Consider the following 16,133-nt stretch of genomic DNA (forward strand, 5'->3'; position numbering starts at 1 on the left):
AAAGTTATTGACCTGCAAAGGGTGCCTCCTTGACCGGCTTTTCCCGTGAATAACACCGGTTATGGAGGTGGTACAAACATAAGACTATTATTGCTAAATTCACCATCAGTATACGGTCATTTTGAGCCCTTAACCACCGCGCTGACACCCCGAGAAGATATACTTTTAATATGAAACTCGATCAACCGGGCGTTCACCGGCTGCTGGACGAAACTCCCAACTCCCGCTGTCAGCGGGGGAATATTTATATCCGGGAATTCGCTCCTTGCTGTGTCCACGGTGATAGGAGTGGAGGATTTCCATTCAAATAGTGTTGGATTCCCTGTCTTCTACTCTATCCGGACACGTTGGAATTATTTTCCTAACCCACGGGAAATCAAAGTTATTAACCCGCAAAAAGTGGGTTTTGCCCGTGGGTTTTGCCTGCAAAAAGTGCCTTTTGCCCGTCAGGTGGGCGTTTCCACTATGCTGTGACGTCACATGAAAGCTATGAATAGTTTGCTTTGTGTCACAGGTTACTTTGTCCATTAGTCATAATAGATTCAGGGAATATCAGTATCACTCTCAGTCCATCTTGTCCTCAGAGGGAATCAATAAGGTTGTTGTCTGTACAGGAACTCTGTGTGCCCTTATCCAATCATTCAGTCACAGAAGGAATAATTGAGAAAATAGAATAAAATAAAGTAAACTTAAACAGGTTGTGATCAATTATAAAAAGAAAAACATACAGAGACCATTTGCGTTTGATACCACACAAACCCTCATATAGAGCTAAGTTGGGGAAGAGGAAGCAGTATCCACCCCTCTGTATGGTATCCATTTCGACCAATACCTATACATCTTATCAATACATAATCTCAAGGAGAAGGTGAGACTCTCCATCTCAACCAGTCCTATTAAGAATCCTTATCCACTCTCATTTCTTAGTTATTGCTTTTTTGCTAGCTACCATTAATATTTTAAGGAGGTACTTATCCTGAGTACTAAGTGTGGTCGGTATATTACCCACAGGGACGTGCCGTCCATATAAGCAGAGTAAGCAGTGCTTACTCAACGAAAAAATTAAAAAGGACCGTGAAAATATTAAAATAAAAGTGCATGTAACCGTTTGTTTGTTTTCATTAAAAGAGTCGTATTTAGGTCCCAGGGCAGCAGGAGTCTTTCATTTTTAGCGCCACCTGTAGGAGTAAGCACTTCCTACTCTGCATTGTTGCATATAAGCACTTCTCTCTCTGCTTTCCCTCGCGTACATTCGAATGCGTGAAAATGTCTTTTTTATTTTTTTCCGATGCCTCAGCCCGCTGTTTAATGTGGCCAGGGTAAGCATGCTTATAGCCAATCAGTAGTTCTTAAATCCGATAAGAGCTACTGATTGGCTCTTATCACTTTCAAGTTCACTTAACATTTCACCTTAAGTTTCACCTTACTTTCTCTCGCCCGGCAGAATAGCTTATGCCAGCTAGCTCAAACGATCTAAATAATAATAATCAATAAGGATAACTTGCTTGATTTTGTGAATATGGACATTACTGTCAGCGACCTAAAGGGATTTCGTAGACTGGACTGGACTGGAAAAACAGAACTACTGGCTAAATGCCGCCCACCGATCTTCACACCCAGAAAGGGAGAGTCGCCAGCAAGCCTGGTATGAGCGGTTTATATGATTTATATGATTGGCGAGGCTGGTGGCGATCTGTGCTTGTTTATATGGTTTGAGTACTGCTGTGCTGTTGGTTAATCAATCGCTGAGATAGGCCTAATGTCGCTGTCCGTGCCTTATTCTGGACCAAAAGTGTTTGAGAGAGATAGAGAGGGAGGGTTTGTGATGTGATGTCAAGTGCCTGTGTGACAAAGTGTGAAAAGAAAGTGTGTTGTGAGTTTACTATGGAGGTTGGAAACGGTGTGTGTCTGTGTTGTGCGTTTGCGATGTTGAAACTGGACTTGTAGATTTCAGCAGGCTGGCTACTTGAAAATATTGAACAATGAGCACCCCTGATATAGTCGAAACTGGCAACTGTTTTTTTAGTTTTTGGTAATCTGATCACAAAGTGACAATACAGTTTATTAGCGGGTTCTAGGGCATCAAAATTGCATTTCCTTGAAACTGCGTTCACTGATAGCGTGTATGTGTAATTATGTGTATTTCTATATCTTATGCTTACCCAATCTAAAAGCTCACGGCACGTGCCTGATTACCCAAATATACAATATCGAATCTACATTCAATCTCCATTCCCATTATCAAATTTATTTCTGAAATTATCTCTAGCCAATAGGATTGAATTGCTGGGCATTCCCCAAAAAATTGATAGAAATCAGCCATTGAATTGTTGCACTCTCTCCAGCAATTCCCGGTTCCCGGTGTACCATTCTGTAAATATTTTCTTCTTGGAGTAATAAAAAACCTAATAATGTTCTTCCATGAAAATTCTCTCCATTGTCCAGAGCTAGAGGTGGTGGATTGTATTTTACATATGTTCAACCATACTTCCTCAGTTAGGACTATGTTTGCTTCCTTCTCCCACCTATCCCTAACATATAAGGTGGAGTGATTCTTGGTGGACTGTATACTCAGATAAATTCTTGACACCAGTTTCTTGTGGGTGTTGCCCTTATACGCATCAATACAAATGTTGACTAGACTCATTTCAGAAACCTCATTATTGTTTATATTCTTATCGAAGTAATGCCTCAGTTGTAAATACCTGTAGAAATCTTGTTTCTCAAGGTTGTGATTATCAATAAGATATTGAAAGCTCTTCAAGCCTGTATTAGATGAAATTAAGCAATATGATGTAATTCCCTTCCTGGTCCATTGTTTAAATCTTGGGTCCAGCTGTCCTGGTTTAAAATCTCTATTATATGCCACCCATCTTAGCAGCTGTGCGTCTTTTTCAAGTTTTGAGTGTTTACATTCTTTGAACCAAATATTGAGAGCAACCTTCTTTAATTCGGCAACCTTCTTTAATTGAGATTCCTGTTATGGAGACATCTTCTCTTATGGCTTGTGCAAGTGCTTCTATGAATAACGAAAAGAGGGCGGGACTTAAATTGCATCCTTGACGACAGCCACGTTCGAGGTTAACTACTTTTGATAGGCTACCATTTATTTTAATTCGGGCAGTTGGTAAGTAATATAAGGATTTAAGACATCCAATAACTGCATCATCAAAGCCAAAACGCTGTAGCACCAGGTATAAGAATTCGAAGAGTCGAAGGCCTTTTCCGCATCTAGGATAATGGCTAGAGACTCTGATTTGCTTTTACTCATGCTATCTATCAGATATAGGGCACGTCTCACATTATCTTGCGTCTGCCTGTTCTTGATAAAACCTGTTTGGTCTGTGTCAATCAAATCAGGAAGTATGTTTTCTAGTCGTTTTGCCATTATTGATGCAAATAGTCTGTAATCTATATTTAGGACAGAGATAGGTCTATGTGAACTGCATTCCGTCTTGTCCTTTCCCGCTTTTGGGATTACAGATATTATAGCCTGTTTCCAGGATACAGGAGTCTCTCCACCCTGAAGAACACAGTTGAAACATTTTTTAAGTGTAGGTATCAGTAATTCTCTAAATGTTTTGTACCATTCGGCTGGAAAGCCGTCTCCTCCTGGTACTTTATTTGTTTTTAGTCTAGATATGGCATTGTCTATTTCTGTTTCTGTAATTTCCTGTGTCATCAATTTATTTTGTTCTACTCCTATTGAGGGTAAATCAAGGGATTCCAAGAAGTGTTTTATGACTGAGGGTTCTGCTGCTTCAGGTTGAGAGTACAGTTCCTTATAGTATTTTTCAAAACATTGTTGTATATCCTCTGTGGAGTAGCACATTGCATTGGTATTGGGATCTCTAATTTGAAAGATTGATCTTTCATTTTGTTGTTTACGTAATTTCCATGCCAGCAATCTTTTAGCTCTAGGCCCAACCTCATAGTACTTCTGTTTAATGTATTTGAGTTTAATCTCCACTTGTTCATCAAGTATCTTATTTAATCTTTGCTTTGTTGATTGTATTTGTTCTAATATTTGGGGGTTATTTATCTCAACATGTCGTTGTTCTAGGGTTTTTAATTTGTTTGTTAAGTCTGACACTTGTTTCTGCTTATTTCTTTTATTTCTGGCAGCCCACGTTATACGTTTTCCTCTCATCACAGCTTTCTCCGCGTCCCATAAAATACTTGATGATATATCCTCACTAGCGTTGAATTCCAAGTACTCCTCAATTCCCTTTTTAATATATTCCTTACACTGACAGTCGTTCAACAGGCTGGTATTAAGGGCCAATCCCGATTCCCTTTTCTACCCCTATGGCTCGTTTTCGAGTGTGACTCGATTCGAAGCCAAGGCCTTCGAACCAGAACAACAATCACAGGCTAGTTTTCTGATAGGAGCGTACGCCATCCTCTTTTTTTGCGTCTCCGTAGGGTAATCTTGGTCGAAGTACACTCTTTTCCCGTCCAGGTGAACTTCTTTCTTCCTCCATGCAGTGCGGAGCACTAACTCTTATTTTGTACTGGAGAAAGTACATTACAATGGATCGGGGGTTAGCTCCTTGCGGTGGTTTGGTTGCAAGCGCCCTGTGGCAGCGCTGAATGCCAAGTTCAATGTCGGTGAGGGCCAACTCCGCCTTGATAAACCCATCAATGAACTCCTCCATGTTGTCTCCTTCAGTACCCTCGGGGACGCCGTAAATGCGTATGTTGTTTCTTCGGGAGCGTGCTTCGAGGTCTGTAAATTTTGCTTGACGTTTTTCCTGAGTGTCTAAGGCTTGGCGTAGCGCTTCTGTAGCTTCGGTACTCCGCTCTTCCATATCCGCCACCCGCTGCTCCGTCTCTTCCACTCTTCCCACCGCGTCCTTCAGGTCAGTGGCAATTTCAGTTAGTTTGTGGTTGATGTCGTCTCGAAAACTTGCCAAATCTCCCCTCAGGTCTTTGGCAAAGGTATCTTGAAAGTTGTTTGATTCCGTTTTCACGTCTGATCGGATAGCCTTTATCTCCACATGTATGGCGTTGATGCTAGCTTGCAAGATGTCCGCGGCCTCGTGTTCGTCCATTTCGTTGTCGTTATCCTTTCCAGATGTTTGTCTTTTTTTTTTTGTGATCAAGATTTTTTATTGCTTTTATCAACACATAACAACGACAATACAGAACAAGAAAGGAAGGGAGGGAAAAAATATAAAGAAAACAAAAAAGAAAAGGGGTAGTGTAGCAGACAAGTCACAGCCAGATAGTAGAAATACAACACAATCCGGATTGGGGTAAGTGGAAAATCAAATCATAGAGCAGTCAAGTTAGTCAAGTTCAATGAATAAGCCTTCCATGCATCAACTGTACTGGGCCTTGCTTTGTTCAATCTGGCCGTTGTGCACTCAAGATTCACAATCCTCTGTAAAGAGTAAAACCAAAAAGTGTTCATACTGAAATCAGGTGTTATCCAATGTTGAAGAATAGTTTTTTTTGCAGAGGTGAAACCAGCAAATAGCATTTTCTTTTGTGTAATACTTAAATCGAAATCAGAGTCATCATTGAGCAAACATAAACATGGATTAGGAACATAGTCAATCTTAAATAACTTGGACATTACAGAATTGACATGGTTCCAAAAGTTGGCCACGACTGGACACTCCCAGAACATATGGAGAAATGAACCCGGTGTCGGGGTAGGGCAGAATTGACAGTAGTAGTTGGGTTGTAGTTTCATTAAGTATCTTCTATATGGTGTAGCATAGGCCCTGTGGATGACTTTAAAATGAATTAACTGATGAGCTAAATTTTTGGAAGTTGAATTGAGATTAGACCATATTGTGTCCCAGTTTGGGTGGAAATCCAATTCACCAAGCTCTCGGCTCCATAAAGCCTCAACCGCAAGTGGTTTTTTAATTGCGTCCATTAGATTGCGATATATTCTGGATACACAGCCACGAGAGGTTGGGGTATGTTCAATCCAGGCTATCATGGGGTGAGTTGGAAGTGGGGAGCGCCAAGGCACTCCATAGGCCTTGAGTGAGGACCTCAGCTGTAGATAGACAAAATATGATGACGCTGGAAGGACAAACTTAGTTTGGAGGTGCTGGAATGAAACTAGGCCATCATTGTCATACAGGTCTCTGAGAGTATTTACACCCCGAGAGCTCCATGTTTGCTGGTTGAATGGTCGGTTACCCGACATTAAGTTTTGGTTATTCCATAGAGGAGTGGAGGAACAGAATCGCAAGGAACCTCCCATGATTTTCTCAGACGCTTTCCACACCTTAAGGGCGTTATCTATAATGCAACCAAATCTATGACTGAGAGTCCTACGTCCAGTGCCTGAGAAAAGTAAGTCCTCTAATCTGACTGGACTGACCAGGCCTGCCTCTATTGACCTCCAAGGTACTTTTGAATTTGGATTCACCCAGGTGCGTAAGGCTTGAGTCTGGAAAGCTAAATAATACATCTTAAAATCTGGAATTGCCATCCCACCCGACAATTTGGGTTGTTGCAAAGTTGTAAGACGGATTCTCGAGCGTTTGCCAGCCCATATGAACCTTGAGACCAACGAATTAATATCATCAAAGTATTTGGGTGGTGGGGGTAATGGTAACATGGAAAACAGGAAGTTGATCCTTGGCAAAACATTCATCTTGATTATCGTAGCTCTGCCCTGAAGAGATATTTTGAGGCTATCCCATCTTTGAATGTCCGTTTTGATTTTGTTCAAGGTTACATCAAAGTTGTCTTTAATTATCCGTGGTATGGTTGGGTATATAGTGATGCCAAGGTAAGTGAATTTATCTTTCACTGGGATATGTCTAGGGAGACAGGAGGTTCTTGCTGAAGGACTAAGGGGCATTAGAATTGACTTCGTCCAGTTAATCTTATAGCCTGACAATCTACCGAAATCTTCAAACATTTCTAACACATGGGGGGCAGAAGTATCAATATTATCTAGAAATAATAGAATGTCATCAGCATATAATGAGATGTGGTGGCTATGATCTAGAATTGAAATGGGGGAAATGCAAGTACTCTGTCTGATGGCTTGGGCTAAGGGCTCAAGAGAGAGACAGAACAAGAATGGTGACAATGGGCAGCCCTGCCTCGCCGAGCGCTCCAGTTGGATTGGAGGGGAAATAACATTACCTGTGAGAACAGAAGCGGTTGGTGCATTATACAAAGTCTTAATCATAGCAATGAAATTAACCCCAAAGCCAAGATGGTCTAAAACAGCCCACATGTAGTTCCATTCAAGCCGATCGAAAGCCTTCTCAGCGTCAAGCGAGAATACTGCACAGGGGCTGGGAGAGCTATCGGTTAAATTGATGATATGAAGCAGTCTGCGCATATTGTCAGATGCAAGGCGTCCCTTCATGAACCCTGTCTGGTCTTCACTGATCAAGGCGTCTGTTACAGCCTCCAATCGTATAGCCAAAACCTTAGCATACAGTTTCTGGTCACACGAGATCAGGGAGATAGGCCTGTAGCTAGAGCACTCCAACGAGTCTCTCCCCTTTTTTAACAAAAGAGAGATAAGGGCAACTTTTTGATCTCTGTGAAAATCACCTCTAGATATAGCATCATTAAAGGAGTCCATAATAAGAGGACCTATCAACTCCCAAAGTACTAAATACAGTTCTGGTGGAAGACCATCTAAGCCCGGCGATTTTCCTTTCTTTAGAGATTGAAGGGCATTGTGTAGCTCCTTTAAGTCAAGAGGGCAGTCAAGAACTTCCCTTTCAGTCTGTGATATCTTAGGTAAATTGAGGCCATGAAGGAACGCCTTGCAGCGAGATGTATCATAATCTATGTCAGATTGGTACAGGTTGGAGTAAAATGTTTGAAATATACTATTCACAGCTTGGGGAGCAGTATAAACAGTGCCCGCAGAGTCTCTAATAGCATTTATAGAGGCTTTGCTTTCATTCTCCTTCAGTCTCAGTGCCAATAAGCGGCTGGGCCTTTCAGCATCAAAATAATATCTCTGTCTCGTTCTATGAAAGATAAATTCAGCCTTTGAGAGAGATATAGCATTATATTCTCCTTTGAGACAAGCGAGCCGTGTGGCTTGATCTTCTGTAAAATTTTGTTTTTGTAAATGTTCTACTGTTTTTATTTCCTTCTCTAGCTCATTAAAACGCTTGTTACGTGCTTTAGAGAGAGTGGAGGAGAACGAAATACAAAGGCCCCTGAGAAAACATTTGGTTGTTTCCCACAAAATTTGAGGATTGTCACACTGTGCTCTGTTTATAGCAAGAAATACTTCCATGTCAGCTGTTTTCTCTGTGAGTTGTTCCACCTGCTTTCGGAGTTCAGCAATGCTATGTCTGTCCTCGCGCACAGCCATCTGAACAGAGTCGATGCGGCTCTGGGTCTTTTGGGCTAGCTTAGCTTGGTGCTCGATATCCGTTTTCATACCTCGGATAAACTCGTTGGTCCTTTCGATGTCGATTTTGATTGAGCAAAGCTGAGGGGTTAGGATGGAATCCACAGCATCTTTGATGGCCGAAGTAATAGCTGTGTTCAGGATGGATTGCTGTTCTTGCAGCGCTAGCCTGATACCGTCAGCAATGGCGGCGTCGAGGTCTTCTTTAGAGATAGATGTATCTTTACATTTCTTCTTAGTTGGAGAGTTTTCAACCTCTCTTTTGCGACTCCCCATAGCAAGTGATGTGGTCATTGCTGTTTCTAATATATTATTCGATAAATTGTAAAGTATTAGTGCAATTAAGTGGCAAATTGAGCGGACAAGAAGACTACGTGTGCATCGTCAACGAGTGGTCACGTGACTCACATTCCCAGATGTTTGTCTGTCACTTTTCTTAGATTTCTGGGATGCTGATTCTTTTTTCTTTCGGTTCATTTCCCCTTACATATACATTTTAAGTACAATTTGTGAAAGAAATTGAACTAGTTAAGGGGAATCAGTTGACCTGTCTAGGGGCTCTTCGTTTACACAGCCGTTTGCCTTGACGCCATACCGGAAGCCTCTCCTTATACTTCCTGACTGATTTTTCTCTAGTTTTGCATTTTACTAGTGCCTTTGTCACTACTGGTAGCATGAGGCGGTACCTGCAGCCCATACACAGACCAGTATCTGCTCCTTTGTGTGAGGAGGAACAGGAGGAGCACTGCCAGAGGCCTACAAAATTACCTCCAGTGGGCTGGAGAAACAGACTCCATGAGGGTGGCATGAGGGCCCAACGTCCTCTAGTGGGACTTGTGCTCACAGCCCAACACCGTGCAGCTCGATTGCAAATAAAAATAAAATGCATTCACCAGAGAACACCAGAATCGGCAGGTTCGCCTTTGGCGCCCCGTTCTCTCCACAGATTAATTAGATGAGAGCAGGTTCACACTGAGCACATGTGACAGACGTGAAATAGTCTGTAGACGCTGTGGCGAACGTTATGCTGCCTGCAACATCATCCAGCATGACCGGTTTGGTGTGTCAGTGATGGTCTGTGGGAGCATATCCTTGAAGTGTTCCCTTAATGTTTTTGAGCAGTGTATAAGATATTTCAGTTTGTGCTTTCCCCCTAGTGGTCAGCTATGACAAGTTTAGGCTAGTTAAGGCAACCCTGGATGATGTCATCAGCATTCGCCAGGTGAAGACAGGTGCATATGTACCTGTAGCACGCTAAGCTGCAATAATTTTTCAACAAGCTTTGCTTTACATTTTCAATTGTTTCATTTCAGTTTGGAAAGGAAGTTTTGGTCCCTTTAGAATAGTTTTCCTTTGTTTGGGATGTCACAACATCCATTTTTGTAGGGCAATGTTTTCCACCTGCTGTGTATCATAGCATCAGCCTAGCACCAACAGCTACAAACATACAGTTGGGTGCAAAAATGTGGGCACCCCTAGTCAAAATGCCTTTTACAATTAATATCTAAGTGAAAAGAAGCAAACCTAAATGGTACAAAGTTAAACATGACACATTTCACATTTTAAAACAAGATTATTATTTGGTTTACTTTTTACAGTTTCAAGATAATAAAACAAGGAAAAGGGCCTTGTGCAAAAGTTTGGGAACCCTGTCAGCTAGTACTTTCTAACTCCTCCTCGGGCAACTATAACAGCTTGCAAACGCTTCCTGTAGCAAGCTAAGAGTCTTTCAATTCTTGTTTTGGGAAATGTTCTCCATTCTTCCTGGCAGAACACCTCTAGCTCAGAAATATGAGTTGGCCTTCTTGCATGCACGGCATGTTTGAGATCTCTCCACAGATTTTCAATAATATTCAAGTCTGGGCACTGATGGCCATTCCAAAACCTTTATCCGTCTTTCCTGGAGGTACTTCATGGTTGATTCTGAGGTATGCTTTAGGTTAGTGATGCTCCGATCTGATCGGCGCCGATCGGTATCGGCCGATATGGCCTTGATCGGTTTTGATCGGAGTTCTCAAAACGGCCGATCAAACACGACCGATCAGTTTACAAAATGGCGTCGCCAGTCTGGAAATATTACACAGTGTCGGAAAGAGACAACAAATATGCCGTTTGTAATGTCTGCTCAAAAGAAATACCTCGGGGAGGAACGCACGCAAGGTCTTTCAATACCACGAATATCATACGGCATTTGCTGCGTTCGTCGATTCGCTCAGAGAGCGCCGAAGCGCACACTGGGCTCGACGTCATAAAGGGACCGAGTGCTTTGATTGGACGAGAGGCGTTCCACGAGTGCTGGTCAGAGTTCCAGCGCGACTTCACGAGCGTAGTGTAGGTAGTGTGCAGCGACGTCATGTGACCCCGCGAGCAGGAAGTCACTTGGCCCATAGCAACAACTATTAGCGCGTGAGTTTTAGGTCTTCCTCTTTGCACCTTGCACAAGTGTAGATAGCGAGCGACTTTTCAGCAGCAGGACATTTTAGATGATAAGAGGAACAGGCTGAGTGCCAAAAACGCTGAGATGCTTGTATTTCTCAAGGCTAATCTGCCAGTGATGCTGCTTAATCAGAAGTAAGGTTTGAGTCTGAAATCTCCTTTGGTGCAATGTTTTGTTTTTTTGTTTTATTGATTATTGCTGACTTGCTGTCTTATCTCCTCCTAAATATGACTTGAAACTGACTGACTTGAAACAGTATTTTATATTTGGATATAGCCTGTTTATGTTGCAGTTTAGTTTGGGTATGTTTATTGTTCCTCAGGAAAGCTACAGTATACTGTATAAGCTCCAAGTTCTCTAAGAGCCCCTAGTTCCTCTCATTCGAGTGGAATGTTGCACATTTGATGTGACAGTGTACATTTTATTTATTATGATTTTTATTTTCACATTTTATTTGTTTTTCCTGAAGTAAGCTACAGGTGGTTGTGAATTCAATAAAACAGATGGTCGTCAATTCATGATACTTTCTCATCTCCTAATTTCATTTAAATACTTAATATACAATGTCAATGGTGTTAAGAATAATTAAAAACATAAATAATGCTACACAATAAATAGAATGCTTCAATTGCCATTTTCGACGCTGTGATCGGTGATCGGAGATATCGGATCGGCAGATCACTGATTCCAGTGATCGGTGATCGGTGATCGGCACCAAAAACCCTGATCGGAGCATCTCTACTTTAGGTCATTGTCTTGCTGACATACTCAACCTCTCTTCAACTTCAATTTCTGGACTGACCTTCAAACATTAGCCTCTAGAATGTCTTGATATTTGGTGGAATCCATTCTTCCTCCCACCCACACAATATTGCCTGTGACCCCAGCTGCTAACCCCAAAGCATAATGGCTCCATGCTTAACAGTTGGCAAGGTGTTCTTCTCTACAAATGCTTCACCCTTTTTTCTCCAAACATACGTTCTTTGGTTGTGGCCAAAAAGTTAGATTTTGGTTTCGTCAGTCCAATAGCACATTGTTCCAATAGGCTTCAGGTTTCTCAAGGTTTTCTTTTGCATACTTCAGACGCCTAATTTTGGGTTGGTCGTAGGAAAGGCTTCTTTCTGGCAACTCTGCCATGTAGGTCTTTGTTGTTTAAGGTACGCTGTATTGCTATCCTGTGAACAACTAGACCAGTGTCTGCTACTCTTTTTTGCAGCTCTTTTGCAGTGATGTGTGGGTTCTTCTGAGCATTTCTCACCAGATCTCGGGCCATTCTATCTGAATTTCTTCTTGGTCTTCCAGATCCATACCTTCTTTGTGTGGCATAAGGCACTCAAGGCCCCGAATGGTTGCAGCTAAACAGTAGATGAATTCACTGGGAGACAACGCCAACGACAACGTTGTCCATCTTGTTGGGCAACTGTGTCTGCCTCTGTTGAGCTGCTACTGCTCAAATCTCCAGCCTGTGACAGTGAAAGAAGGTGAAAATAGCTTAGGTTAGTCTTTGTAACTACTATACATTCATTCACAACCGTCACCATAATCAGATTTTGAGAGGGACACTGCCTGAACAGTCCCTTTCTACTACATACTACATAGACATTGCATGTGTGTTTCCCATGGCTAGCTAGCAAGCCAAAACACCACTACATAACTTGAGGTTTATGATACAAAGAACATTATATTTATGGTGTTTTGTCGTGTTTCCCATGGCTAGCTAGTAAGCAAGCTAGCTAGCCTACACGCTATTACATAACAGGTTCATGGTACAAAGAACGTTATATTTACCGTGTTGTCGTCAAAGTTGGACTCTGTCGCCCGGTGTTTGATGTGCGGTGCCAGCCAGGAGAGAAACAGAAAGAAAACTGGCACTTTCTGGCCACCGCTTGGATCTCTTCTTGGCTAGCGTTTTCTTTATTCGGACGTGTTTGTCCCTCATGTTTTTACCTTTACCTTTAGGACTTCAGAACTCCGGATGGGACAAACCAACTCTGAGACGGATATGCCCACAGTGCGTGTTCCTGGTTCTTAAAGGCCCATATCCGCCCCAACTTCCCCTCTAAAGTCCCGCCTTGAGTGAAACTAATTGGCTGCAGGTGGTACCTGTTACAATCGGTTGTGGCCGTTTCGTCAGTCCAAAGCACATTGTTCCAATAGGCTTCAGGTTTCTCAAGGTTTTCTTTTCCATACTTCAGACACTTCCTTTTGTGTTGAGATTGTAGGTAAGGCTTCTTTCTGGCAACTCTGCCATGTAGGTCTTTGTTGTTTAAGGTACGCTATCCTGTGAACAACTAGATCGGTGTCTGCTACTCATTTTTGCAGCTCTTTTGGATGCTTTAGAAGGCATGGAGTTACTTCAGAATATATAGTTCAACCCTGTAATTATATTCACCTGACTCATTGAAGCCCTAACGAGTAAATCACCTTGGTCTCGACCTTAGTAATAATCTTCTCAAAATGTAACAAAGAATAATTCAACCCTTCAAGACTGATACGTCATCAGTAGTATCGTAGAAAAGCATTGACGCTCGCGATTCATTCACAACTTCACTTTTATGCTATCAATCGATCAAACAAGTCATCAAATAAAAAAGAACAATGCTTCATTATCAGACCATGACAGAATAAGCACTAACCTGTATGAAACCTGTGCTCCTACCCTGCCAGTCTGCACTGATTTAGGACAACAGTGCAACAACTTCTCGGCTGAACTTTAGTTAAATTTAAGGCGTCATATTATGCCATTAAAGGGAAACTTGGAAAAATGCATGACTTACAGATTTATTTTTAGGACGTTCCGAAATCCGATGTGACAGGAACGCTGGAGAAACAGTCGCTGTCCACTGCATTAATTAACTACATGTCCTTGATGAGTCTCCCGCTCACTGCCCTCCATCAAAAATGGCACATCCATCGATAATATTGCATAATAACAACTGCTCGGATTAGATTGCGTGTTGTTTTGGTATAATAAGTGCCGCAATACAACTATAGCGTCATATACCACCAAGGGGGGCAAATTCACGCCTATCATGCACATAGCCTAACTTTGTATAGATAACTTTACTTTAAATATGTCTACCATCATCCGCTGTCAAACACCACAATTTATTTCTAAATAAACATGATCGTACATCTCTGAAATGTGAATCGCGTACCGATGTATTTCTATGGGGAAGGCTGTGCTTGACGATTCCATTGGACTGACGCCGGGGCAGAGGAACAGGGTGACAAACGCGCAGATATGAGTGCTCCGGTGTCCTGCTTTGGTAGTCTAACGGAAGTGATCAAGTAGGCTACCAGTCCTCTACTGCTAAACCCGAGCATGCTGGACTGTGGAACTTTCTATGTTAAGCATCGGCACCTCGGCATAACAGCGATTTTTTCCCCCAATGCATTATAGAAAAGGTCTATAATGCATTGAAATGACATTAGTAGGTGTCATATGCCATCAGACATGGAAATATGGCATATGCACGACTGTCATTCACAAATCAGCCTGTAACGTTAGACACAGCACCTCGACATAAAAGCGATTTTTTTGTTATGCTTATTATAAAGTAAAGGTCTATAATGCATTGTAATGACATTAAACTAAGATAATAAGATGGTTATCATAATTTTTCAAATCTTTATTAATAAGTAATTACAGAGAAAGTAAATGACATTTCCGCATTGAATAGAGCGACATAACATTTCTAAAGATGATTCGCAATGCATGCTGAAATCAAGCCATTATGGCTTCGAAGCTAGTCTGGTCCTGAAATCGCTCGAAACGAAGCCGTGGATAGCCCTCCCCCTTACCCCTAGCCCTCGATGAAATATGAATTGGGACACCCCTACCCTAAACGTGAACGCGCAAAACTAAGCCATAGGGGTGAAAACGAAGCCGTAGGGGCAGTGGCGGATTAAGGTGATCAGTGGCGCTAGGCTACTCCTTTGTGTGAGCCCCCCCACCCCCCATACACGCTGTGCCTGTGGGGGGGCCTCAGGATTTAAAAAAAAAATTGTATCCAATGTTTGGTGGCCCCCTAGTGGTGGTGGCCCTGTACATGCTCACTCATTCGTCCTCAAGTACCCATGAATCAAGAAGAAGCAGTCAACTACCGTGAGTAACCCAACACAAGATCAAATGACATGAATGTTGAATTAAAGTTAACTTAGTTATGACTCTTGCTTGGTGATAGGAAAAGGACAGTAACAGGGAAGCTACTCCTAAAATGTCATTAACTAATTACTTTACAAGGGAAGAAGTTAAAATACACTAAGACTTAGTAGGGTACTAACTAGTGTTGTTCCGATACCGATACTAGTATCGGCATGGCCACCGATACGCACAAAAATGCTGGTATCGGTATCGGCGAGTACTTTACCAAATTTTTATTTATTTATTTATTTATTTATTTTTTTTTTCTTTACTTAAGTTTTACAAAAACTTTACGGGCTGGTTTCACAGGATTAAGCCTAATCCTAGACTAAAAAGCATGTTCAATAGAGATTTTACATTGAAAGTGTGATTTAGTCCAGGACTAGGCTTAATTAAGCCTTGTCTGTGGAACTGGCCCTACGAGTTTTCCAAAGGTTTTGAGCAGTGCCAGACTAAGTGTTAGCAATAATTTTACATTGAGGTGAGTATGCGGCTCAAAAAACATGTTTTTTTGTTTTGTTTTTTCAAACGCCGTGGTATCGGATCGGTACTCGGTATCGGCAAGTACTGCACGGTCAGGTATCGGTATCGGTATCGGGATCAAAAAATGGTATCGGAACAACACTAGTACTAACTATTAAGTATAGTTTGGCAATATAATGATACAGTGTTACAGAAAGATGACTAGTCCGTATAATGAAGTTCAAGTGGATGTAGCGAGTAGCTACAGTAGCTCACTACACTGCTACATGGCACAAGGTACTAGTCTAAATCACGCTCAATCCCCTTCCCTCAGCGTTCAGTCGCAGAGATGCCATCAAAACATCACTGAAGGTGGCCTGGGGGGTCCAGTGGTCTAGCACCATGGCCTGGGGGGTCCAGTGGTCTAGCACCATGGCCTGGGGGGTCCAGTGGTCTAGCACCATGGCCTGGGGGGTCCAGTGGTCTAGCACCATGGCCTGGGGTGGTCCCGTGGTCTAGCACCATGGCCTGGGGTGGTCCAGTGGTCTAGCACCATGGCCTGGGGTGGTCCAGTGGTCTAGCACCGTGGTCTGGGGTGGTCCAGTGGTCTAGCACCTTGGCCTGGGGTGGTCCAGTGGTCTAGCACCATGGCCTGGGGTGGTCCAGTGGTCTAGCACCATGGCCTGGGGTGGTCCAGTGGTCTAGCACCATGGCCTGGGGTGGTC

This window comes from Nansenia antarctica (assembly GCF_963989245.1).
Source record: "Nansenia antarctica genome assembly, chromosome: 4".
Classification (NCBI taxonomy): Eukaryota; Metazoa; Chordata; class Actinopteri; order Argentiniformes; family Microstomatidae; genus Nansenia; species Nansenia antarctica.